At 40.1% G+C, this 26891-nt stretch overlaps 2 protein-coding genes across 5 annotated transcripts in view; both read right to left on the minus strand.

Annotated features, from left to right (window-relative positions):
• Positions 1-26891, minus strand: part of KLHL13 (kelch like family member 13) — a 406437-nt gene that overhangs the window by 295491 nt on the left and 84055 nt on the right. The gene's annotated exons all lie outside the window — the stretch shown is intronic.
• LOC414400 (large ribosomal subunit protein P1) overlaps positions 1-26891 on the minus strand; it is a 74703-nt gene that overhangs the window by 38189 nt on the left and 9623 nt on the right.

A 26891-nucleotide genomic window follows, 5' to 3' on the forward strand; every position in this document is an offset into this window, starting at 1 on the left:
TCAAAGGAGAAGCAGGGGGGATTTTTGTTGTTGTTCTTAAGAGGGGCAGGGAGCTACTACACTAGACTTTGCTTTGGGGTCATTTTTATCAATTAAGCTACTACACACATTCTAATTAGTTAACTACTCATATATGCATATATGCATACAGATGGGTTTAAAGAGATATGCTTTTTCTATCCTCTATCTGGATACCTATCTCTTTATTTAAACCATCGCTTGTTGAACAAAGGATTTAAAGTGGCTATTAAATATATAACATTTTGTACCTTCAAGAGGGCTGCTTCTTGAAAAATAAGTTCTTTCAGCCTTTACTTTCAGGCCATGTCTCTCTGTCTGTAAGGACCAGGAAATAGCATCATCAATCTCGTGACTTTGGCTAACTGAAGAGCTCCAGTGAGTCTTCTGAGAATCGTTCCAATCTATCACTGCACAAATGATTGTGAAGATGGCCAAACAGCCCCAAATCCCTTGTGCTGCAGCCAATTCAGTGAATAAATGCTTCCTGAACTGAACATTATAGTTGATGTAAGCACATACACACGGAACACTTCCCATTTCAAAAGCAGGCCTAAAAGGAGATAATCATCCCTCTAAGTGCTCCAAGGTCAGGCAATCATGGTCACAGCTGAAGTGAGGCCCTGTTGACCCAAATTCTGTCCATTTCCAGCAAAAGTTTTGCTTCTGCCTAGCATGTCAGCACATCCCCACGGGGCCCTGCTTCTTCCTCACAAAGGCAGCTTGGTATAGTAGAGTCACAGAGGCCTGAATTTTAAGCCTAACTCTGACACTGACTAGACACTGACTATCTGTGTGGCCTAAGATGAGTCATTCAGTCTCTCTAGGCCTCAGTTTCCTCATCTGCAAAATGGTAACAGTAATACCTGGATCACAAGTTTCACTGCGGGCTAAGTGCAAAGCCCCTGGCTCTGATTAATATTCATTCATTTTCTTTGCCCTTCTCTGCCTTGAGGAATCCTACTTATTCTTCAAGGCCCACAAAAAAGGTCACTTCCTTTGTGACACCTTCCCTCACCCTCTCTACAGATTTAATTACTTCCTCCTCTGCACATTCATTACACTCTGATCAGACTCCTTTTAGACTACTTCCCATATTACATAGTATTCATATCTGTCTCAGTAGATTAGAGGCTTTTTGAGGGCATAGCCCATATCACATTTACTTTAACATGCCCCGGTGCCTTGCAACAGTGCCAGTGCCTGGCATATAATAGATGCTCAATAAATATTTGCAGGATGAGTGTTCAGCTATAAGCAAATAAATATCAGTTCAATAGTTTGAACATCATGGTATCATGACCTAGTTAAGTGTCATACTTTGGGGGGTTTAGTTTGCTTTTGCATCATTTGTCTACAAAGTTCTCAAAGAGGGTAAATAGACCTCTTGGCAAAAGAGGAACCAGTATGTCTACTTGATTTAGACTTTCAAAAGGCCTCTGACAACCAGGCACAATTCCAAGGGAAACATTTTCTGCAGGCAGAGAGCTGTCTCTGCAGCCCATCCACTTCCACATGCTGAAATCTCTTCCTTTCAGTGCTATCTTTGCTATCACCTCCTTCAGGAAGCCTTTTCTTCTCTTGCTTTTTTTTGGGGGGGGGCCACACCCATGACATATGGAGCTTCCCAGGCTAGGGGTCGAATCGGAGCTATAGCTGCTGGCCTACGCTACAGCCACAGCAATGCAGGATCCGAGCTGCATCTGCAACCTATACCACAACTCATGGCAACGCTGGATCCTTAACCCACTGAGCAAGGCCAGGGATCAAACCTGTGTCCTCATGGATGCTAGTCAGATTCATTAACCCTTGAGCCACGAGGGAACTCCCAGGAAGCCTTTACTGATTCTTCCAACCTCCCGGGCTCCTCCCTCAAAAATGCTAAGGGCCTTCTATCTTCTCTTGTACAACACAGAATAGTTTGCTTTGTGTATATAAAGCTCTTTGATTATGTGTCTAATTTCCTTACCAGGCAAAGAGCAAGAAGCAGGAACTGAATCTTACCTCTGCTATCTCCACAGTGCCTACTACAGAGCTGTACATGTAACAGGCTTATAATATACAACCAATGAATTGAATGTATAGATGAGGGCCCTGCTTAGTGGGAGAGACTACATGTAAGGGCCTTGCTATCATTGTCAAAAGAACGTAGGAACATAGGCAACAGAGAAGGGGAAGAGGGAGGGAAGGAAATCAGCTTTTCTTTTTGTTGCTTTTGTACACACCAATGGCATGCAGAAATTCCCGGGCCAGGGATCAAACCCACACCACAGCAGTAACTGGCACCATAGCAGTGACAATGTCAGATCCTTAATCCACTGAACCACCAGGGAACTCCAGTCCAGCTTTTCTTGAGGGTCTGCTCATTAAATATTTTCATATGCAAGAAGGAAAAAACCCCACAGTATGACACTTAACTAGGTCATGGTACCATGATATTTGAACCACTGAACTGATACTTATTTGCTTATAGCTGAATACTCATCTTGCAATTGTGTACTATGTGCTAGGTTTTGTGCTATGTATTTTAACAAACATTGTCTCATCTGGTCCCCCTGACAACAAAGAGGAACAGTCTTACCTCCTCCCATTTGTTCCTTTCAACAGATGTGTATGTTCAGCACCTTCTTTTATTTCAGACCCACAGCCAAGGAAAAGAAAAAGGCACAGACTCACAAGAGGTTCGCAAGATGTGTGGGAAAGATATCTATGTAAACTGACAATCGCAATACAGAACAATAAGAAAATGCTTTATAAAAGGCCTTTGAGAAGATTCCACACGTAAGAAGACTTTTCAAAAGCCTGGTATGTTTGTTATCAAGACAAGATTTAAAAGTCTAGTCTCTGGGCTTGTTTTTGAAACCGTATCCTTCCTCTGTTATCTTTAATTCTCAGCTGATGACCTAGTCTCTTCACTATGATGACAAGGACCATCCTGTATGAGCAATCCAGCTGCCTTCAGTTCTCTTTAAAGCCAGGCCTGAGATAACCTGGGGACCACAAGCTTAAAGTCTGCACCAGCCAAGCAAGCCACAGAAGAGTGTGAGGGCAGGTTCATGGCAGACTGAAGAGCAAGCATATCTAAAGCAAGTAGTAGTTACTCTAGCTGACCATGACCATGACCAAATGCAGGGCCAGGGCGGCCAGTGCTTCTGGATTCTCAAGAGAAACCAGAAATTTGGATTTTTAAAATGTAAAATCTCATGGTTTTTAGTTGTTGACTCAAAATACTTAGAATATTTTATAGGCCAAATAAAAACGCAAACACCAGTTTGTATTGTTTAACACAAGCAAAGCAACAAAAAAAATCAACTGTCCCAGACTTGACCTCAACACACTGCACCTTCTAAAGCTCTCTTGCACTCAGCACATGAAAGCATTGCCATCATCACTTCCTGCTATCCTTATCCATAGTCCTGGTACCAGAGACTTCCTTTGAGACAAATCCAGGGCCTTTTCCCAGTCCTTATATGCCTTGACCTCTAGAGCTAATATTTAGCTGATACTGCTCTTAGAGCCCAGTTGCTACTGCCTCAGCAGAGCCAAGTTTAAATCTCTATCTACACTGCTACTGCCCTACATCCAAACACCTTGCCATATCCTGGTTGGAAATTGCGGGTTTCTGCCACATTTCCTAACTGGTGTCTGCTTGAGAGTCTTGAATTATCTTCATTTTTTTTCTTTTGTCTTTTCAGGGCCGCACCTGCAGCATATGGGATCGAATGGCTAGTGATTGAATCGGAGGTGCAGTCGCCAGCCCACGCCACAGCCACAGCAACACCAGATCCAAGCTGCGCCTGAGACCTACACCACAGCTTGTGGCAACACCAGATCCTTAACCCACTGAGCGAGGCCAGGGATTGAACCCACATCCTCATGGACACTAGTCGGGTTCATTACCATTGAGCCACAACGGGAACTTCCTTGAATTCTCTTTCAATACTATATTCTCAAAAACACAGACCTGATCATGTTGATTCACTAGTTTCCTGATCTCTTCCAGCATGATGTCCAAAGTCCTTCATGATCCAGCCACTGCTTATCCCTGCAGCCTCATCTCCCATCACTCCACCCCTTAGTCTCTGTTCCTGAGTCAGCCAAGCTATTGCAGCTCTCTATAAACGCCACGCTTTCCTACACCCCAATGCCTTGGCATACACTGCTTCCTCTGCCTGGAAAATCCTACTCCCAACCCCCTTGGGTGCAGCCATAAAAGAAAGAAATCAGGTCCCCGTCGTGGCTCAGCAGCTCAGAACCAGACTAGGATCCATGAGAATGCAGGTTCAATCCCTGGTCTCTCACAGTGGGTTAAGGATCTAGTATTGCCACAAGCTGTGGTGTAGATCACAGATGTGGCCGGAATCTGGCGTTGCTGTGGCTGTGCTGTAGGCCAGTGGCTACAGCTCCGATTAGACCCCTAGCCAGGGAAGCTCTGTATGCTCTGGGTGTGGTGGGGCGGGGGGAGGAGGGGAGGGGAAGGGGGAGGAGAAGGAGGAGGAGAAGAAGGAGAAGAAGGAGAAGAAGGAGGAGAAGAAGAAGAAAGAAGAAGGAGGAGAAGGAGAAGAAAAATAAATAAATAAAATTAACATAACAAAAGAAAATGTTTTGGTGTCCAGACTGGGAAGCTAGGGAAGGAGCAGATTTCCCCACATGGGGCCTGAGTGCAGCTTACCTCTGCTTGGGAATGCTACCAGGACCACATTCCCAGCATTGTCACATTTGCTCCTCACAGCTGCTCAGAGCTCTAAGCAGTGTACTTATTATTATCCCCATTTCAGAAATGAGGAAACAAAACCCACAAGGTTAAAAGACTAGATTTTTCCCCCTCCTGCTTGGGGCCCCGAAGCATAACAGCAGCAGTTGCAGCTATATTCCTGCACCTGCTTTAACCCAGTCTCTCCCATGATAATCCCCAAATTTAGGAGCGAAAAGGCCTCAGAAATTATCTGGCTCAAGCCTCCGTGTTTCACAGAGAACTTGTCTTTCCAGAACTTTTATCAGCCTGAGGGAGGAAGAGCAAAAGAGATTGGCTAGAGACCAGCTCCTTAAATCATTTGCTTTCCCAGCAGGGGCCCAGGAACATCCTATGCTCCTGGTGGCCTCCATCTGCTCCACTCATGGCCTTAATGGAGCCCCTAGCCTGCATATACTCAGATGACAGAAAGTGAAACCCAGAGCAGTGATGCGACTTGCCCTATGACTCCAAGGAAATGAAGGTCAGACCCAGGACTTGACATCAGTGTTTAGACTACCTGTGCAGAACTCTATCTACCAGGCTCTCTCCCAAAAGGGAGCAGATGCTGGGGACACATAGTACAGTATCTTATCACATTAAGAGCTTTTGCTGCTGCAGCTTTGAATATCAAATATTCAAATGTGCCACTCTTTGTCAAAGCTGTAAAATAGAATCTCAATATCCTTAGAGCATGGAGACATTTTAAAATCAAAAGGACTGTATAAAAAGAAAAAAGTAAATATAACCAGCCACCCAAAAAGGAAAATTAGAGGCAATAATATGCTGCTCTGGAAAAAGGGTGTTAGACAAACCACAAAATAATGTATCAGCAAAACCACTTCTCTTAATTCTAGCTCCGGCAACCATTTGCAACAGAAATAATGCACATGCTGCTCCCGTGGAGAGTCGGGTGAGCAGTCAGTCCAGCTCATGGAAAGGGCAGGCCAAAGAGTCACAAGCTGTTAACTTGAAGGGAACTGAGGGCTACAATGCTAAGCAGGAAGTGACAGAGCCTTTAGTCAATCTGGAATGATTAACTGTGTCCTCATTAATTTCTCTTCGTTATAGTCCAGTAAGCATTGTCAAGTGTTTTAAAGTAGAGCGTGACAGTGACTCTGGGCTCTGCAATGCTGCAGAGACCAGGTGACTGGGTAGTGTCTTAGGGCAGACAGCAGATTCCAAAACACCCCCAGACTGTGTGTGTGTGTGGGGGGGTATCTACTGTGAGCTAGGCCCTGAGGACTGTTTATTGGATATTTTATAGATATGTCTGTAGATAATGTGTGTGTGTAGATGATTGTGTGTGTATACATGTACACATAATATATGATATAAAATGTGTCTATTTATACCCAAAGCAATATTGATATACTATGTGTATGTATATATGTATATATACACACATACATACATATGTATATTAATAAAATCATCTATAAGCATTTTATTCATGAATTATCCTTTAAATAGCCCTGTAGGGCATAACTCACAGCGGACACTAAATTCAGTTGCTACAATATTAATAATGCCAATATTTAATGAGCATATTTCATGTATTATCTCCTTTAATCCTCCCAATAGCTCTGTGAAGTATGTACTATCATTGAACTCATTTTACTGATGGCACAGAAAGGTGAAATGACTTGCCCAATGTCACAAAGCTAGTAAGTAGCTTAGTTGGAGATTTGCCCAGTGGCTCCAAAGCCAAAGCTCTAAACCACTGTGCTAGAAGACCTTTTCATCTCTAGGTTTTATTTCTGGGCAAATACATACTTCTCCGCTTCTGAAAGAGACTGAAACACAATGAGCCTTTTCTAACTTTTTTAATAGTTTCACTTCCATTTATTGAGTGTGTACTATGTGTTCTAGGTACTGTGTTATTTCATTTAACCCCTACAACAACCCAGTGAAGTATGTACTATTATTATCCCCAAGATACAAATGAGAACACTGAAGCCTAGAGTGGCAGAGTAACTAATTGTTCAGAGTCACATGGGGGGAGATGGTAGGCCTGCCTGAAAGTAATATGAGGGATTGTGTAAGGAGTCACCTTACTTATAGCACACTTGGTACAATCAGCCAGTAGTGTGCTGATGAACGTTTAACAACTGGATCTCAGTGAAAAAACAAAGGGCTCTCAGCTCCAGGCAGGCAAGACATAGTAAACACAATATACCCTTTCTCTCCTACTTAATGCAGCTATAAAACCAAGATAGATTCATGAAGCAGTTATTTGAAGATGTTGAAAAGTATAGCAGGCAGATGGGGGAAGAAAACCAGAATCTGAAGTATTACTCAACTGATGGTGAGTTTACCACTTTCCCTCTGTACTATCCCCCACACTAAACACAACACAGCCAAAATCCAAAGGTTGGCATCAGCACGAATATAGAAAGCTGCAGGAGAAACTCTAGTCCTGGATCAAGGATGGGGAAAAGAAACTCCTAATGGTCAAAGCAGTTTTTTTTTTTTTTAAATCTCTCTCCACTGTCTCATGGCCCAGATCCTAAACAACCCAGAAGCAGTGGTGGTAAAAGAATCTGCATGGGCCACAACCTTCATTTTTGATGAGTAGAACTGTGACTCCCATGGGCAAACCCCCATGTTATTACTATTATCATTATTATTATTGTTATTGTTGTTATTGCGTTATTCTCTCCTCCCATCGTGTGGCGCAGGAAGTGGACATAGGTACAGAAGCACAGCAGAGTGGGAAAATTAAAGTCCTTAATCTCTGTCTTGAAGACCAGAAAAAAGAAGTCCCAGGGAGTTAGAAAGTATTGAGGAGATTACAGAGAGAGGACCTCAAGAAAGTGACCCCAAAAGGTTGTTAATAAACTCCTGGACTCACCCCCAAGCTGAACATATGATGCTAATCACCCTGAACCCAACGACCATGCCAAAAACTTTGAGAACTGAACCAAGACAGAGATTACTGGCCAGGTCCTACACTGACCACTAGGTGGCACATAACTGGGACAGATCCAACTAGCAATGTGAAGGTTTTAAAAATCGAACTGAAATCGGCACTACTAGCCCACAGAAATGGATTGGAAATTGCATCCCAAACCTAACCAGGTTGATTTCCCGTTTAAAATATTTATATCTTTCATAGGATTTAAATAAGACTCAGGGTCTTATAACAGTCAAAATGTCCAGTATGCAATCCAAAAATACTTGGCATACAAAAGAACCAGGAAAATCTCAATTCACGTGAGACCATACAATCAACAGATATCAGTGTCAAAATAACACAGATGTAATTATCTGTTAGTAACTTTAAAACAGCCAATATAAAAATGCTTGTTGAAGCGATCATGAACATTCTTGAGACAACTGGAAAAACGGAAAGTCTCAAAAAAGAAGTAGAAGATATAAAGAAGAACTAAATATAAAGTTTAGAATTGAAAAATACAACCAAAATTAAAAACTGACTCCATGAGACCAATAGCAGATTGGAGATGGCAGAGGAAAGAGCCAGCAAACTTAAAGATAGATCAATAGAAATTATCCAATCTGAACAAAAGAAAGAAAAAAGATTGAAAAAATAAACATCCCTGATTTGTAATATTTGCAGATTCTATAGTGAAAATACTTCCACCCTGGTTATTATCCAGGTATCAACTGGATATCATTGAATGCAGAGCTGGGGAGAGATGTGCATTATTGGCTCTTACCCACAAACATGTCTCACTCCCCAAGGCAAAACCAGCACTACTGGACTCTTCTGAGTCTCAGCCTTCTGACCGCACATACCCTGAGGCTGTTGACCTCCGTTTTAGGCAATCAGTCTCATCTGAGCTGTCCCTGGTGCTCTCCTCAACCTGATTTCAAATGGATGAGGATGTGCAGAGAACATACAGTGAGACTGCAGGGGGTCATGGGTGGACTGCAGTCCTCCAGGTTCTAGGGGAGGCCCCTAAATATGAGACAACCAACACATCACTGCAAAGAAAATGAACTAAATGGGCTCAGCTAAAGCCAACCGAATGCTTCTCAAATTAGCAACCTCATGGCTGACACAGATAAAAGGTGGAACAACATCACCTAAGCGAGCAAGACCAGGGTAGGAATATACTCTGCATGGAGTAGCAAAAATGGACTTAGAATTGATCGTGTTGTTCTTAAATTTTTCACCAAAAGTTGCTGGAGCATTCTGGATACAGCCCCATATTAGGATTGTGCAGCACCCTTAAGAAAGGCTGGAAAACAAACTAGACTGGAAATGTCAAAGATAGGGATCCTTTTTTGCATAGTTTGTTATTTGGCAAGGAGCAGTTTCAGGATAGGGACAGTTCTGAGATTCTTACACAGGATTCCACTGCATCCAGTACCCAAGGTCCAGAGTTGCTGAAATGGTTTAAAAGTAGTAGAAATCCAAAGCCATAAATATCCCAGAAATGCCTTCTCTAACATTACTTTTTTTTTTTAAGGCTGTGCCCAAGGCATACAGAGGTTCCCAGGCTAGGGGTTGAACTGGAGCTGCAGCTTCGGGTCTACACCACAGCCACAGCAACACCAGATCCAAGCAGAGTCTGAGACTTACACCACATCTCACCGCAAAGCCAGATCCTTAACCCACTGAGGGAGGCCAGGGATCAAACCCGCAATCTCATGGTTCCTAGTCAGATTCGTTTATGCTGTGCCACAATGGGAACTCCTAACCTAACCTTCTTAATTGTACACATTAAGATGCAAAGTTCCAGAGAGAACAAACAACTTTCTCAAGGTCATGCAACTAATGAGCTAGAACAAAAAGGAAGGGAGGTCTCCTGATTCCAAGTCCTGTGCTTTTTCCCTAACAACACGCTTCCTTTTAACACTTTCTTCCTGGAGCAGGATTTATCTGGCCAGTGTTAACAGGGGTGAAAAGTCTTTGTGTGGTTTAGAGGGGAATTAAAAACAAACAAACAAAAAGTTAATGGGCCAGTCGCAGCTGACAAGGATAGCATCAAGGAGTTCAAGCTAGTGGATTGTTTTATAAGCTAGAGAATGGAAAATCATTAAGAATCAAGGAATTCGGAGGGATCCCTCTAAGAAATTAGTAGGCGCACTGCTTTGAGAAGTGCTCAGGAAGCAGCTGCAGTGTGATTATGGAGTTGATGGGACAGCTCTGTGCCCAAGGTGATGAACATATCCTGGGTGCTCCCTGCCACCACCCCGCCTCTGCAGCGGGCACTGCCAAGTCTGGCCAATTGTTTGACAAGGCAGCTGTGTGTGTGCCTGTTAATTACACTGTGGGGCACCAAAGTTCAGTGTCAGGCAGCTGCCTAGAATATCAAATGGCTGCTAGTGGAACAGGCCAGCTATAAGGGCTCTCTTCAGAGAGGTCTGTACGCAGCTGACTTCCCCTCCTCCTGCCTCTGCCAATGCAGCCCCCTTTATTGTCCTATTACACAGGCTGAAATGATACATTTTCACAGACTTAGGTTAGAATCCTTAATGGAACCAGTGCTGATGATCTTTCTGACATGCCTGGATGGGATGAATGTAAATGCTATCTTACATTTCTATGTCTCCTAATGGTAATATCCCCTTGAAAGCAACATAGCCTTTGATTTAACATATTTAGCCCATCTGATTAAAATTAATTGTAAGTATTAAGACTGCTTTCAAAATAATGACAGCCAACACTTACATGGGTCTCCCTCTGTGCCAGGTACTTAATATAGATTAATTCATTTATTCCTCACAATAACTCCAAGTAGGTAATATTATTATTGCCATTTTACAGATAAGGAAACTGAGACTGGGAGGTTAAATAATTTCTCCAATATATCAGCCAGTACACCACAGAGCTGGTAGTCCATCCTAAATCAAGTGGTTCCTCCATGCTTTTAGCCACTACACTATACCACTTCAAACAAAGCCAATGGTACAGGCTCATTATTCAACATTTCTCCAGCATCGGTAACGTGTACATCTTTGTTCTTTTTTGTTTGGGAGAGTTCTTTTGTTGTTTTTCCACTGGCAAATTCTACCAAATTTTTTTTTTCCTTTTGTTTCTTTTTACTTTTTCTTTTCTTTTGTTTTGTCCTTTTAGGGCCACATTCACAGCACATAGAAGTTCCCAGGCTAAGGGTTGAATCTGAGTGTAGCTATCCGCCTACACCAGAGCCACAGCAACACGGGATCTGAGCGGTGTTTGCAGCCTACATCACAGCTCATGGCAACACTGGATCCTTAACCCACTAAGCGAGGCCAGAGATCAAACCCTCGTCCTCATGGATACTAGTCAGGTTTGTTACTGCTGCACCACCACAGGAACTCCTGTTTTTTCTTTTAAAATTGAATTATAGGAGTTCCCGTTGTGGCTCAGCAGTTTACAAATCTGACTAGGATCCATGAGGTTGCAGGTTTGATCCCTGGCCTTGCTCAGTGGGTTAAGGATCTGGCGTTGCCGTGAGCTGTGGTGTAGGTTGCAGACGCAGCTTGGATCCTGTGTTGCTGTGGCTGTGGCATAGGCTGGTAGCTGCAGCTCTGATTTGACCCCTAGCTTGGGAACCCATATGCCTTGGATGTGGCTCTAAATAGCAAAGTAATAATAATAAAATTGAATTATAGTTGATTTACAATGTTGTGTTAGTTGCAAATGTACAGTGAAGTGATTCAGTTATACATATACATATTGTTTTCCAGATTCTTTTCCCTTATAGGTTATTACAAGATATTGAGCATAGTTCCTTACGCTATACAGCAGGTCCTTATTTGTTATCCTATATATAGTAGTATATATATGTTATTCCCCAACTCCTAATATATCCCTTCTCCCCCACTCCCATTTTCCCCTTTGGTAACCATAAGTTTGTTTTCTATGTCCCTGAGTACATTTCTGTTTTGAAAATAAGTTCATTTCTATCATTTTTTAGATTCCACATATAAGTGATATCATATGATGTTTGTCATTCTATATCTGACTTACTTAGTATGACAAGCTCTAGGTCCAAGTATGTTGCTGCGAATGGCAATATTTCATACTTTTTTGTGGTTGAGTAGTATCCCATTGTGTATATGTACCACATCTTTACCCAATCATCTGTCAATGGACATTTAGGTTGCTTCCATGTCTTGGCGATTGTAAACAGTGCTGCAATGAACATCGGGATGCATGTATCTTTTCAAGTTACAGTTTTCTCCAGATATATGCCTAGGAGTGGGATAACTGGATTATACAGTAACTATTTGTCATTTTTTAAGGAACCTCCATACTGTTCTCCTTAGAGGCTGTACCAGTTTACATTCCCACCAACAGTGTAGGAGGATTCCCTTCTCTCTACACCCACTCTAGCATTTATTATTTGTAGACTTTTTTTTGGCTACACCCACGGCATATAGAAGTTCCCGGGCCAGGGATCAAACCTGCATCACAGCAGCAACCCCAGATGCTGCAGTGAGAATGCCAGATCCTCAATGCACTGCACCAAAAGAGAACTCCTATTATTTGCAGAACTTTTGTTGAGGACCATTCTAGCTGGCATGAGGTGATAACTCATTGCAGTTTTGATTTGCATTTCTCTAATAATTATCAAAGTTGAGTATTTTTTTATGTATCTATTGGCCATCTGTATGTCTTCTTTGGAGAAATATCTATTTTGATCTTCTGCCCATTTTTTGATTGGGTTGTTTGTGTTTTTGATATTGAGCTATATGAGTTGTTTGTATATTTTGGAAATTAATCCCTTGTTGGTTGCATCATTTGCAAATATTTTCTCCCATTCCATAGGTTGCCTTTTCTTCAACAAAATACTAGTAAACCAAATCCAGCAATACATTAAAAAGATGAAAAAGTGGGATTTTTCCCAGGGATACAAGGAATTTTTAATATCTGCAAATCAATTAGTGTGATAAACCACATTAACAAATTAAAGAATAAAAACCATATGGTCATGTCAATAGAAGCAGAAAAATCTTTTGACAAAATTCAACATCTATTTATAATAAAAACTCTCCAGAAAGTAGGCATAGAAGGAACATACCTCAACATAATAAAGGCCATTTATCACAAACCCCCAGCTAACATCATACTCAATGGTGAAAAGCTAAAAGCATTTCTTCTAAGATCAGGAACAAGACAAGGATACTCATTCTCACCAATTTTATTCAACATAGTTTTGGAAGTCCTAGCCACAGCAATCAGAGAATAAAAAGAAATAAAAGGAATCCAAATTGGAAAAGGAGTAGTAAAGGTGTCACTGTTTGCAGACGACATGATACTATACATAGAAGATCCTAAAGATGCTACCAAAAACTACTAAAGCTCATCAATGAATTCAGTAGAGTTACAGGATACAAAAGTAATATACAGAAGTCTGTTGCATTTCTATACACTAACCATGAAATATCAGAAAGAGAAATTAAGAAAACAATCTCATTTACCATCACATCAAAAATAATAATAAAGTACCTAGGAATAAAATAAAGTACCTAGTAATAAACCTACCTAAGGAAGCAAAATACCTGTACTCCAAAAAGTATAAGACACTGATGAAAGAAACTGAAGAATACAAACAGATGGAAAGATATGCTATGTTCTTGGACTGGAAGAATCAATATTGTTAAATGACCATACTACCCAAGAAAATCTACAGATTCAATGCAATCTCTATCAAATTACCAATGGCATTTTTCAAGGAACTAGAACAAAATTTTTTTTTAATTTGTATGGAAACACAAAAGACCCTAAATAGTGAAAGCAATCTGGAGGAAGAAAAATGGAGCTGGGGGAATCACACTCCCTGACTTCAGACTATACTACAAACCCATAGTAATCAAAACAGTATGGTACTGGCAAAAAAACAGACACATAGTCAATGGAACAAAACAAAGAGCTCAGAAATAAACCCATGCACTTACGGTTAATTAATCTACAACAAAGGAGGCAAAAATATACAATGGAAAAAGACAGTGTAGTGTCTTCAATAAGTGGTGCTAGGAAAACTGGACAGCTACATATACAAGAATGAAATCAGAACATTTTCTCAGACTATCTACAAAAATAAACTCAAAATGTATTAAAGACCCAAATGTAAGAACAAATGCTATAAAATTCCTAGAGAATAACATAGGCAGAACACTCTGACATAAATTGCAGCAATATCTTTTTGGATCTGTCTCCTAGAGGAATGGAAATAAAAACAAAACTAAACAAATGGGACCTAATTTAATTTAAAAGCTTTTGCACAGCAAAGGAAACCATAAACAAAATGAAAAGTCAACCTATGGAATGGGAGAAAATATTCACATATTTATTCTTTTATTTTACTTGGAGTCAATGCAATAAGCATTTTCTGCAACTCTACTAAACAAACACAAGGAAGGAAAATCCACTCATAAGTGGGATGATTGTGCAGAAAGTAGGTTTTGAGTTGGATCTTGAAAGATAAATTTTGCCTCTCAGAGATTAGGGGAGCCAAAGGGATAGGGTATATCAGGCAAAGCGGCGAATGTGAGCAAATTCACACTGGTAGGAATGTTCATTGGAAATAAGTAAATCTGAGATTGAGCTATTGGCTGTGTGCCTGAGACACAAAGAGATTTGGCTCCAGTGTGAAGGATGGATGGATAGACTGGTCTATGAGGAGGTAGAGGAGAAGGAAGAAAGGAAGAAAGGAAAAAGTGGAGTGTAATTCCTCTGTGTGTGTGTGTGAGCGTGTGTTTCCATGTGCATGTGAACTAAGGAGAAATCAGAGAAGCTGATAATCATCTTTTTTGATGGGTTTTTTCCTCCTCCCTTCTTCTACCATGACTATATGTCCATCACATGAGTAACTCACTGCTAAAAAAAGGCGTGATGCTACTGCATTTACAATTCCCTATAAGTTGAAATTCAGGTAATTAAAATATTTTGTGTTCCCCTAAAAACAGGGCTAAACTTCTTACGGAATTCTAATAACTAACTGAATATGCTAGCTTACTGAACACCCTTCAGAAATATGGCCACATACTGAATCTTCCATAGTTTTAAAGCTTACTTTCTTACTTTCTTTTACTACCCTCAATTCTCCTTTTACTTCCTTTTTAAAGCTGAGGTATAATTTATAGAGAGTAAAAATCTCTTTTTGTCATGTTAGTTCTATGAGTTTTGACAAATCACCAAGAAAATCAATATATAGAATAGTTTATCACCCTTCAAACATCCTTCTTGCCCCCATCCCACAGATCCTGGCAACCACTGATCTATTTTCTGTCCTTATAGTTCATCCTTCTCTAGAATGTCACATAAGTGGAATCATACAGTATACAGTAATTTGAACCTGCTTCTTTCACTTAGCACAGGCATTGTAATTTCAGCCATATTGTGTGAATTAGGTGTTTGTTCATTTTTATTGCTGAGTAGTAATCCATTTTACAGAGGCACTATAATTAAAAAAATTTTTTTTAGGGCCTACCTGTAGCATATGGAAATTCCCAGGCTACGGGTCAAATTGGAGCTACAGCTGCTGGTCTATGCCACAGCAAGGCCAGATCTGAGACGCATCTGTGACCTATACTGCAGCTCACAGCAACGCTGGATCCTTAACCTACTGAGTGAGGCCAGGAATTGAACCTGCGTCTTCATGGATACTAGTCAGGTTCTTAACCCGCTGAGCTGCAACAGGAACTCCTATAATTTTTAAAACTATTCATTAGTTGCAAGATATTTGAATTGTTTCCACTTTTCAGCAATTATAAATAAAACTGCTATAAGCATTTGTGTACAGGTTCTTATGTGAATATAAGTTTTCACCTCACTTGGATAAAAACTGATCTGATAAAAGACATACCCAGAATATATAAAGAACTCTAAAAACTCAATAACATGGAGAAAAACACTAACCCAATTTTTAAAAAGACAAAATATTTGAACAGACACTTCAACAAAGAAGATATGCAGATAGCAAGCAAGCACATGAGAAGATACTCAATATCATAAGCTGTTAGAGAAATATAAATTATTACCAAAATGATATACCACTATTTATCTATCAGGATATTAAACAGCTTAAAACCAGGGAGTTCCCTTTGTGGCTCAGTGGTTAATGAACCCGACTAGGATCCATGAAGACGTGGGTTTGATCCCTGGCCTTGCTCAGTGGGTTAAAGAGCCGGCAATGCCATGAGGTGTGTGATGTAGGTTGCAGAGGCAGCTCATATCCTGAGTTGCTGTGGCTGTGGTGTAGGCTGGCAGCTACAGCTCCAGTTCAGCCCCTAGCCTGGGAATCTCCATATGCCTCAGGCCGCCAAAAGACAAAAAAAAAAAAAAAAAAAAAAAAAAAAAAAGCTTAAAACATAACGAAACCAAGTGCAATGAGGCTGTGGACCAACCGAAACTCTGAAACATTGCTAATGGAAATGCAAAATGGCACTTTGGAAAAGTTTAACAGTTTCCTATAAAGTTAAACATAAACTTACCATAAGATCCAGTAATCATGTGCTCAAGTATTTACTCACGTGTTTTTAATTACATTTCTTTTGGATGGAATTTTTTCCTGCCTTCCTCATTGGAGTAGAGTGAATATAACCTATTTTGTACTACTTTATAGGCTAAATGCTAGGAATACATATAGAGAAGAAAGATAGTTCCTACTCTTAAAGGTGGAGATGTTTAAAGGTCCAGGCTATTGCAGGCCATGGGGCTATTTGCCTCTTCATTCAATGGCCTCAGACTGCTGAGCTTTTCTCAGTTTTTGTATGTCTTTTTAAATCCTACTTATTCTACTCCTCCCTTGCATTCAAACTTTTAGCTATTATTTCTCCTGGCTCTCAATGGACCTGCTGCTAACAGCCTCTCATCTAATTTGCTGTGGGCCAGCAAGCCAGATAATGAAGTCTATTAGAATTGTGTTCAAAATAATGTTACTGATTAAGGTTAGGATCTGACTGCCTCTCCTGATTCTTCTCCTACAGGGTAAAGTCCGTGGTCTTTGTGAGAGTTCTTTCCAACTCTCAAAGCCTTCTTTGTTTCCTTCCAGATTCTGGCCATCTTCCAGCGAGGCCAGTTAAGATTGCTGGAAGTCCAAACTACAGATAAAGGGGCTGCTATCACAGTTTACATTTATCTGGTCTAATCTGGTGAAATTTTGCTCATCTCCATGCTAAACAGAAGAGGAGTGAGCCTTATAATCTAGAGGAATTACGTTTGCATATATTTAATGTGGTTAGCAGCAGACTAATAGAGAACAAACCATAACCCAAGAGCAAAAGCAAGGCCTGATAGAAAATGAGGGAAGATAAAATATATGCCAAGTTCTGCCTCCTACACTCAGAAGCCTCTGTTTCTCATTGAACTACTATATTTTAAAGAAAGTGCAATTTTTTTTTTTTTTTTGTCTTTTGTCTTTTTGTCTTTTGTTGCTGTTGTTGTTGTTGCTATTTCTTGGGCCGCTCCCTCGGCATATGGAGGTTCCCAGGCTAGGGGCTGAATCGGAGCTGTAGCCACGGGCCTACGCCAGAGGCACAGCAACGCAGGATCCGAGCCGCGTCTGCAACCTACAAGACAGCTCACGGCAACGCCGGATCGCCAACCCACTGAGCAAGGGCAGGGACCGAACCCGCAACCTCATGGTTCCTAGTCGGATTCGTTAACCACTGCGCCACGACAGGAACTCCAGAAAGTGCAATTTTTTAAAAGTGGGCATATCCCACTTCTTTTTTTTTTTTCATTTTGAAAAACTGTATTGAAGAATAGTTGATTTACAAAGTTGTGATAATTTCTGCTGTACAACAAACTGACTCAGTTACACATATACACATATCCATTCTTTTCTAGACTCTCTCTCCATATAGGTTATCACAGAATATTGAGTAGAGTTCCCTGTGCTATACAGCAGGTCCCTGTTGACCATCCATTTGGCATATCCCACTTCTAACTATCTTGAATTTAAAGTCATTGAGCACAAGCATCAGCATCTCACTATAATGTACAATTGTCCCCTTATATAGGAATGGCTTTGTGACCTCACAGAGGAGCCAAATTACACCTAAAATTTAGCAGTAGGAACAGGTGTTCTGAGACGCTCATTTTCCTCTCCCATTCTGTTAGAGAATAGTAAGGTTTCAGGAAATAAAGTTAAAATAAAGAAACTAACTTCTAAAGCAACTTCTGCTCTACCAAACCCAATCAGACCTTCTGTTGTCTTTAAAAGCAAAACAGCAGTCTTTGATTAAGGTCTGCAAGAAAAAGGAATATAAGACTCATCTTTGCTTTGTGCCAAATACATTGTCTCAAATACATCAGTGATTTCCATTCCAAAGAAGGGTTCAGTCACTTGCTGAATAAAATCATTTTCCACAGCACAGGAAATGAGGAGATTGGCTATTCTATCAGATGGGCAACTGAACAAACAGGGCTCCAGGTGGCTAATGTCACAGGGATGAAGGCACACAGGGGAACAAGGAGGCTTCTGGGTTTCAATGGCCCTCTCTTAATCAACATCCAACACAACATAATTGCATTTCCACCGTGATAGCAGCACTTTTCCAACCAACCCTCAGATAATAATCTATTCTAATATAATGCAGTTTCCTTAGAAGGACACAATTTATTGGGATACCGAGCTATTTAATTTCTTCCTTTCCTTTAATTATCTCTCTTTAACCTTAGTTTTGGGAAAAAAAATTGCTCTCTTTCTTGGGCAGTTCCAGGCAAAGGTGCCAAAGATTAAAAGAAATGAAGCCCTATTATTTCTCTGAAAGATTTTAAAAGGTTGAGAAAATTATTTTGTCAGTTTTATTTTAATGAAAATTGACTATGCCATTATCCTCCTGAGAAACATAATTTCCAAGCTCGGCCTCTGACGTAATTGCATGCTTAAAAAAAAAATCTCTAAATGACTCTGTGTCAGTTAAGTAACTTATCACATTCACCACTCATAAAAAATGGTTCATTTCTGTTATCTGCATTTAGGTAAATCTCTATGCAACATCAACTTCATTCAATTAAATAACACAATATTTTATACTTGGGGAAGCAGCCATATTCTTTTCTGGGTTGAGCACTGCACTGGTCATGGCATGCCTTCTTAAATCATTTTAAGGAAATAGATACTGTCAGTTCTGTTAGGTGTGGTTATGTTTTGGTCTCATGGTTATGTTTTTGTAGAGAATCCTTATATTTTAGAGACAGATACTAAAACATTTATGTATGAAATGATAGGATGTCTGGGATATCCTTCAAAATAATATGGCAGAAATGGGGCGTGTAGATGAAATAAGAGTGGTTAAAAGATCATAACTGCCACAGCATGGTGATGGCTACATGAGGAGTTGACATATTGTTCTGTTTACTTTTGTACATGTTTAACAGTGGTAACACACCCAACCAGTATCCATGAGGACACAGGTTTTATCCCTGGCCTTGCTCAGTGGGTTAAGGATCCAGCATTGCTGTGAGCTGCACTGTAGGTCCCAGACATGCCTTGTATCCGGTGTTGCTGTAGTGCAGGCTGGCAGCTGTAGCTCCTATTCGACCCCTAGCCTGGGAACTTCCATATGCCACGGATGAGGCCCTAAAAAGCAAAAAAGCAAAAAAAAAAAAAAAAAAAAAAAAAAACCCAACCCAAACCTTTCAGCACTGTAATGCCTAGAAAGGTAGCAACTCCTCAGTCTCTCGCCCTATACTTACTCATGTAACCCATGCACCAACCAAGCTGAACTGTCAATTCAATGAATATACCTGGTATATCACCACTTTTGAACTTCAGTACATTTTAACCTTCTGCCAGAAATGTCTTATCCTTTCTACCTCTATCAAATTCCAGCCAGCCCCATAAATATCAGGCCAGCAGCTGCAGCTCCAATTCAACCCTTAGCCTGGGAACCTCCATATGCTGCAGGCATGGCCCTAAAAAGACAAAAAAAAAAAAAAAAGAAAAGAAAAGAAAAAATAAAATCTCTCCCTACTATATTCCCTTTGAATTGTTTGCTGAGGTGATTATTAAATGATTATCCCATTAAGTGATATAGAAATCTAATAGTAAATTGTTCACAGAAAATAAAAATTTGGTGTGGTTCAATGTCAAAATGGTATTATATCAAAATATTATTGAATAGTTACCTAACATACAGCATTGTGATTCATTCTTAAAGCATTATATAAAGAAGTTGGCCCCATATTAAGTATGTTGGCACTTAGTTTTTAATTAAGATTTAGAATAATGAAAAGGAAAGCATGATATTATCAATGAGCATTTAGTAGATGTTCATCAGAAAATGAGACTTCCATTTGTACAGAAATAGTTTCTATCACTCCAGAGCTTCTAAGACTCAGACAACAAAAGTACTCATATTTCAAGAGTAAGCACATTTGACATGGGAAACTTTCTCATTATATAATATTAAGTTTAAAAAAGAGCAAGATATTGAACTGTATATATCATGTGATCCTGATTTTGTAAGAAAAAAGCTACATGTCTATATATACATAGAAAAAAAGAAAAAGGAAATACAGTATGTTAACAGTAGTTATCTCTAAGTAATAGAATGATAGGTGATTTTTCTTTTTTCTTTTCCATATCTGCAAATTTTTTTTACAATGAGCAGCTACTATGAACATAATCAGGGGAAATTGTGGTTAAAAATATACTTGGAAGGAGTTCCCGTCGTGGCTCAGTGGTTAATGAATCTGACTAGGAACCATGAAGTCGAGAGTTCGATCCCTGGCCTCGCTCAGTGGGTTAAGGATCCGGCGTTGCCGTGAGCTGTGGTGTAGGTCGAAAACATGGCTCGAATCTGACGTTGCTGTGGCTGTGGTATAGGCCGGCCGCTACAGCTCTGATTAGACCCCTAGCCTGAGAACCTCCACATGCTGTGGTGCCGCCCTCGAAAAGGTAAAAATACAAAAAACAAAACAAACAAACAAAAAACCTTGGAAAATTAAGTCACTATGTCATTCCCCATACCATATGAATTAAAAATTTAAATCTGAAATGATAGAACCATAAAAATACTCAAAGAAAACATGGGTGAAATTTTTAATAAGTTCAGGGAGGGAAAGACAAGATGCCATATAATCCAGAAGCCATAAAAGCAAAGATTAAGTTGACTATATGATCTAAAAATATGACATCACACACACACAAAATCCTCAGCAGGAAATCAGAAGACAAACTGGAGGAGTTCCTGCTCCTGGAAATCAGTAAGACTAAGGTCAAAAATTTTGATCACTATCCAGTTAAATGGGGCAACAGATAATTCACCAAAAAAAGTAATACAAATTTCTCTTAAACATATGAAATATGTTCAATCTCACCCATGAAGGAACTTCAAACCAAATCTAGAATATATAGATCTATGATATATATCATATAAATAAAGATAACAATTTTGATAACACATTCTGTTACAAGAGTGTAAAGAAATAGCCACTCCCATACACTGCTTATGGGCTTAATATTTTTATCCCAATGAAAACAATTTGGCAATTTATGTCAAAACTGAAAGTGTACCTACCCTTTTACCCAGCAATTCCCTTTCTTGGAATTTATGCTACAGATATACTACCACATGCACAGCAAAGACTTTACAAATATATATATATATACTAGAACAATGTTTGTAATAGTGAAAAATTGGAAACCATCTAGATGTCCATCAACAAATTATGGTTCATCCAAACAATGAATCAGCATTTCTACATGCACTGAGATGAACTACCTCCAAAATAATGTTAAATGAAAAAAGTGAGGTATAGAAGAGTATATAAAGAATGTTATTGTATGTATGTTATGTAAAGTATGCTATTGTGTATATAAATGCTTAGAATACCTTTGGACAATAAACAAAAAATTGGTAGTAGCTTTTCCTTCTGGGGAAGGTTATGAAATGGCTGGGTTATGATAAAAGGAAAACTTCTCACTTTCTGAGGTTTTTTATTTTTTATTTTCCTTCTTATTATTTTGCTTTTTAGGGCCATACCTGTGGAATATGGAAGTCCCCAGGCTAGGGATCAAATCAGAGCTATAGCTGCTGGCCTATGCCACAGCCACAGCAATGCCAGATCCGAGCCGAGTCTTCGACCTACACCACAGCTCGTGGCAACACCAGATCCTTAATCCACTGGGCGAGGCCAGGGATCAAACCCACTTCTTCATGGATACTAGTCAGGTTTATTTCCGCTGAGCCACGATGGGAATTCCCTGAAATTTTCTTAAAAATGTATTTATTTATGTCTTCTTAATGTTTGAGTTTTAACCATATGCATGTCTTACATACTCAAAAATTAATTATTTTAGAGTGAATAAAAGTTAAAAGATCACTAAAAAACGTAGACATAGGGGAAGATAAATGTCCACGTTTTGACAAGCTTTGTTTGTATGAAAGCTTCAACCTTCTGACGGAGGGCAGGGCTACTAATTCCTTAGAATACAGGAAGAGAATGTTAAGCTCTCATAGGTGACTTAAGAAAATTAGACAAAGATGATCTGAGAGCATGGGTTAGTTAAGAAGAAAATCCAGAAAGCTTTACAGATATAAGGTAAGAAATACTCAGCAAGATTCATGAATAGAAAAAAAAAAACATAGAAAATTACACCATACCATAAGAAGGACTAAAAGTATGTTATGTTATCTGAAAATACTGCATGATACTAATGACACTGAGGTGTAATAACAGGAATTTTAAACGGTCAGCTTTCCACTGTATTTGGCATAGATATAACCTGCTTAGGAATTCTGGTCCAATTTATTGATCCAGGCTGTTTGTACAACCAATGGGCAGTTCTTTGGCAATTTGTGTCAAGCATGTCATAGAAGAATCTATGATTTATTTTTCACCCTGAGAATCAACCCAGCCTGAGTGCACACATGCACACGCTCAAGCAGGCACACACACACAGACCTCACAGTTCAGCAAGAAGTGCTCTACTTTTTTAAGAGGTGTTTTTGCTTCTGCTCTCTCAACCCCAATTACCATGCTGACGAGTCATCTGATGTCCGTGCCTTTAATGTTTGTTATTTACGATCTTTGTTAGAGTCAGACCTTTCTGTGCTCCCCTACTTTACCCACCCAGTCTGACCCAGGAGCTAACCAAAAGAAGTGAAATTTAAAGAGAAAAGTGTAGTCAGTCAGAACCAAGCTGGTCAGTTTGAGAACAGAAAGCAGACAGGATCTAGGACAAATTGCTTAAATCTTCCAAAAAAGTAAATTAAGTGCTACTGAAGACACAATGGCTTCTCTCACATGCACACTAAGAAGAGCCACAAAAATGACCTAACTTGGAGTTCCCATTGTGGCTCAGAGGAAGCAAATCCAACTAGTATCTATGAGGATGCAGGTTAGATCCCTGGCCTCGCTCAGTGGGCCCCGGGGATCCAGTGTTGCCGTGAGCTGTGGGGTAGGTTGCAGATGCGGCTCGGATCTGACGTTGCTGTGGCTGTGATGTAGGCCGGCAGCTGTAGCTCCAATTCGACCCCTAGCCTGGGAACCTCCATATGCCACGGGCACGGCCCTAAAAAAGAAAAAAAAAGATCTAACTTAAATAAAACCAGTGAATAAAATTCCCTTGTGCTGGGCTGCTGAGAAGCTTTCCAGGTGAAGTGTTGTTTGAAAGTGCAAAAAGTATAGGTTAAGCCTCAGGTCAGTGGGAAATGCCCAGAAAACCCTCTGTGGGCCACTATAAACTGCTTAAAAGAGCTGCCAATATTTCATTTGGCACCATGAGAACACAGACTATATGCTGTTGTACATATTTCAAAAAATGTAGAATATTTATTGTATTTTACATGTCAATTACTATATAATTTCTGCAATTGTTGCCTTTTCAGTTTCTTCAGGAAAGCTACCCCTGTAGAAGGTTGGAGCGATCAGTAGGAGCCTTGTCATCGTCTCTCCTGACATCTAGTGGATGGATACCAGATACCACAGTAACTGTAACATTTTCAAAGCATCAGTTTTGGGTAAAAAAATGAATCTCTCTTTCCCTTTCTTATACTCTCTAGAGATGACCTAAGAGTTTCTGATCATATTTGAAGGTGAAACGTAAAACTAAGTATCTCCTACTGAATGGTCTGAGTTATACTTAATAGCAGTTAGGTTTGTAACCACTGAAAGGATGTTTTTCTGTTTTTCCTTAAGACGGCCTGGTATTCCTTAGGTTCTTCTTTGGTAGGCATCCAAGACTCTAAGGCCTAGGAATCAAAAGCACAGGGTCTGGATTCATTTTCTGTGGCAGCTGTAACAAATCATTGCAAACTTAATGGCTTAGAACAATGCACCTATTATCTTAGCAGGTCAGAAGTCTTAAAATCAAGGTGTCAGTAGAGGCTTAATTCCTTCTGGAGGTTCTAGGGAAACTTTCTCCATTTCCTTGCCCCTTCCATCTGCTAGAGGCTACCCACATTCCTTGGCCTGACTTCACTGCTCCATCTTCATATTTCAAAATACATATCTTAGTGACCCAATCTTCACTGACATGGCATGTTTGCTCATCTTGGATGAATGTCCAGCTTGCAGTGATCAATTAAATTATAAAGACGTTCCTGAGGGGGCAGGCAAGGCTCTGTAAGAGAATATGATTTTTAGCCCCTAAAAGCTTGTATTTTTACTCATGTTTTTGAGGTATATAGCACATTATCCTGGGGTTCAGGAAATCTGGCTTCTCTTTCTAGCTCTTCTACTTAACAGGACACTTAGACGGAATATGAAATGGCCTAATCGACATGTCAGAGATACCCAGAGAACTGCCACCTTCCTCCCAATCTTTTACCTAATTATTTCTTGATGCCTGAATTTGGAGAAAAAAATAATAATTAAAGCAGGAGATGGGAAGCTATTTATTCAACAAAATGGAGATAAGACTTAATATGAACATAATCCTGAAAAAGACGACAATAATACCTTAACGCAAATAAGAAGTGACCTATACAAGATTCTGCCCTGCAAACATAGTTCGATAAGCCAAAAGAAACAGTCTGAGTGCCTGAGGGGCTGGGGGCATAAAGTTCGGGTGAGAGAGAGGCCAGTAACACTTGATGACCTACTCTGTTTCATGAAAGTCCAGTGTGAGGAAATGGGGATTTTAAGGTCTTCATAAATATTATAACAAAGACAAAAACCTTAGTGCTCCTGAAACAGTGACTCTGGAAGAGACTGTCACATGAGGAGACCTTTTGCTGCCTCTTGAGGAAGTCCCTTACACAAGACCGTGGCTACCTAACTCTCCACTCTTGTACCTTTCCAACAGCACGGCACTGGGGATTAAAAAGAATGCTGTTCCCTTCAACCAAAGGAGAGAGAAATGTGGACAAGGCTCATCCAAGGCCACCAAAGTGGCCACATGGAGAGAGCCATGCTTTGTGGCAAAGTTGGAGAAGGACAATGAGGAAGACCAAGTTATTTGTCCCATTGTAAGAAAAAAATCTGACTTCTGCAGGACAGGAGGCTTTTGCCGAATAGAGATTTTGGAAACATTATAATCAAAACAAAAGCTGTCACCTCTTCTGAAGTGAGGCCACCATGGAGGTGGGGAGAAGAGAAGCATTTCAGTCTTTCCTTGGCATATCAGTTAGTAAAAAAGTGGGGAGTTCTGGTTGTGGCTCAGTGGAAACGAATCTGACTAGTATCCATGAAGACACAGGTTTGATCCCTGGCCTCGCTCAGTTGGTTAAGGATCCGGCGTTGCCGTGAGCTGTGGTGTAGGTCACGACATGGCTTGGATCTGGTATTGCTGTGGCTGTGGCTGGCAGCTGCAGCTCCAATTAGATCCCTAGCCTGGGAACTTCCATATGCCATGGGTGCAGCCCTTAAAAAGCGGAAAAAAAAAAAAAAAAAGTGGGACTTTGGCATGAAAAGCAGTGGGCTACCAAGGCACAAAGGTCACAGCTTCCAAAGCATCAAGAGATCTTTAGTTATCCCAGGGTAGTTCCATGAATTTTTTCATACACAGTCTAAAAGATTTTAAGACCTATTGAGACTGGAGTTCTGGGATAATTTTAATGGGAGAATTGTGGTTTCAGAGTATCCTACTCTTTAATAGGCCAACAATCAGGCCCATTAGTGTAAGAAACCAATCAACACTGAACAGGCAGTGTGGGTTCAGTCTGCACTCTTACTCATCGTGACATTCATTAATCAACAAACTGCTATATACAGTCCAGGAGTGGGGCCAGGCTTCTTGGGGGTAAAGATCAACAAACTGCCCTCAAGGAGGGAAGGATGGAAACCCACAAATACAGTAAAAAGTGGCAAGTGCCATAAAAACAGTGTGAATGATGTACTATGTGATGTCAGACAAAGAAGAGATGATTTCTGCCTTTGGAAGGAGAGGAGTGCTTAACTCAGGAGGATGTTGCTTTGGAGATGGAACATTGAAAGGCGAGAGTATTCTGTGTGGTTAGGGTTAAGTCTCTTCTGTTATTTTACTTGCTTACTTCAGTGAATGCTGTTCTGAGCCAGCCCCAATACCGGGGCCACTCTGCTATGCACTCTGCTTAGAGCCTTCAATTCTCCTCCTCTTAATCTGTTCCCATCTGCTAACACTACTGCCAGCACCCCTGGCCCTCACCACCCTCACCTTTCCTATTTTCTTCCTGATGCTTAAAGTCACCTGTTGCAACAGTAACTCTTTGGCACATTAGAATGATGCCTGATGCAAGCTGCTTATATCAACGCTCGACAATTCCCTCTGGCAAAATCCTGGTCTTCTTGCATCAGACAAAATTTTTATAACTGAAGGTGAGTTGACGGTAAGAGTCCAAGTTTGAAGACGCAACAACAACCTACCAACATAAACCCCCACCAAAAAAAAAAAAAAAGAGAGAGAGAGAAATAGAGGAAAAGCCTTTGCTTCATTCTAGACTTAGAAGCCAGTAAAAAAAAAATAAGCATAAAAACATCGTTCTGCAGATTGAGATGCCCAAGTCAAGAGTCAAATACATATGATAAATGCTTAAGTAAACATCATTTCACCCTAGAAAAGGTCTGGTTTGTTTGCCTGTTGTTTTGCATTTATTTATTTATTTATTTATTTATCATTTATAGCCTATTTGCCTATAACATATAGTAAAAAATAATGTAAAGATTTATGCACCACAGATGGTGAAAATAAAGATAAAAATTATATCTATTAAAACTCTAATAAAGATAGGAAAAGAGAATTTATCCAGAACCAGGAACAAAATAATTACCATGCTGAGTATTCAGTTTATTTCTGAGCATCCTGAG

Source organism: Sus scrofa, chromosome X (assembly GCF_054392235.1).
Source record: "Sus scrofa isolate SSC_HxYL_T2T_F1_AM1 chromosome X, Sscrofa_HxYL_maternal_Yorkshire_Landrace_v2.0, whole genome shotgun sequence".
NCBI lineage: Eukaryota > Metazoa > Chordata > Mammalia > Artiodactyla > Suidae > Sus > Sus scrofa.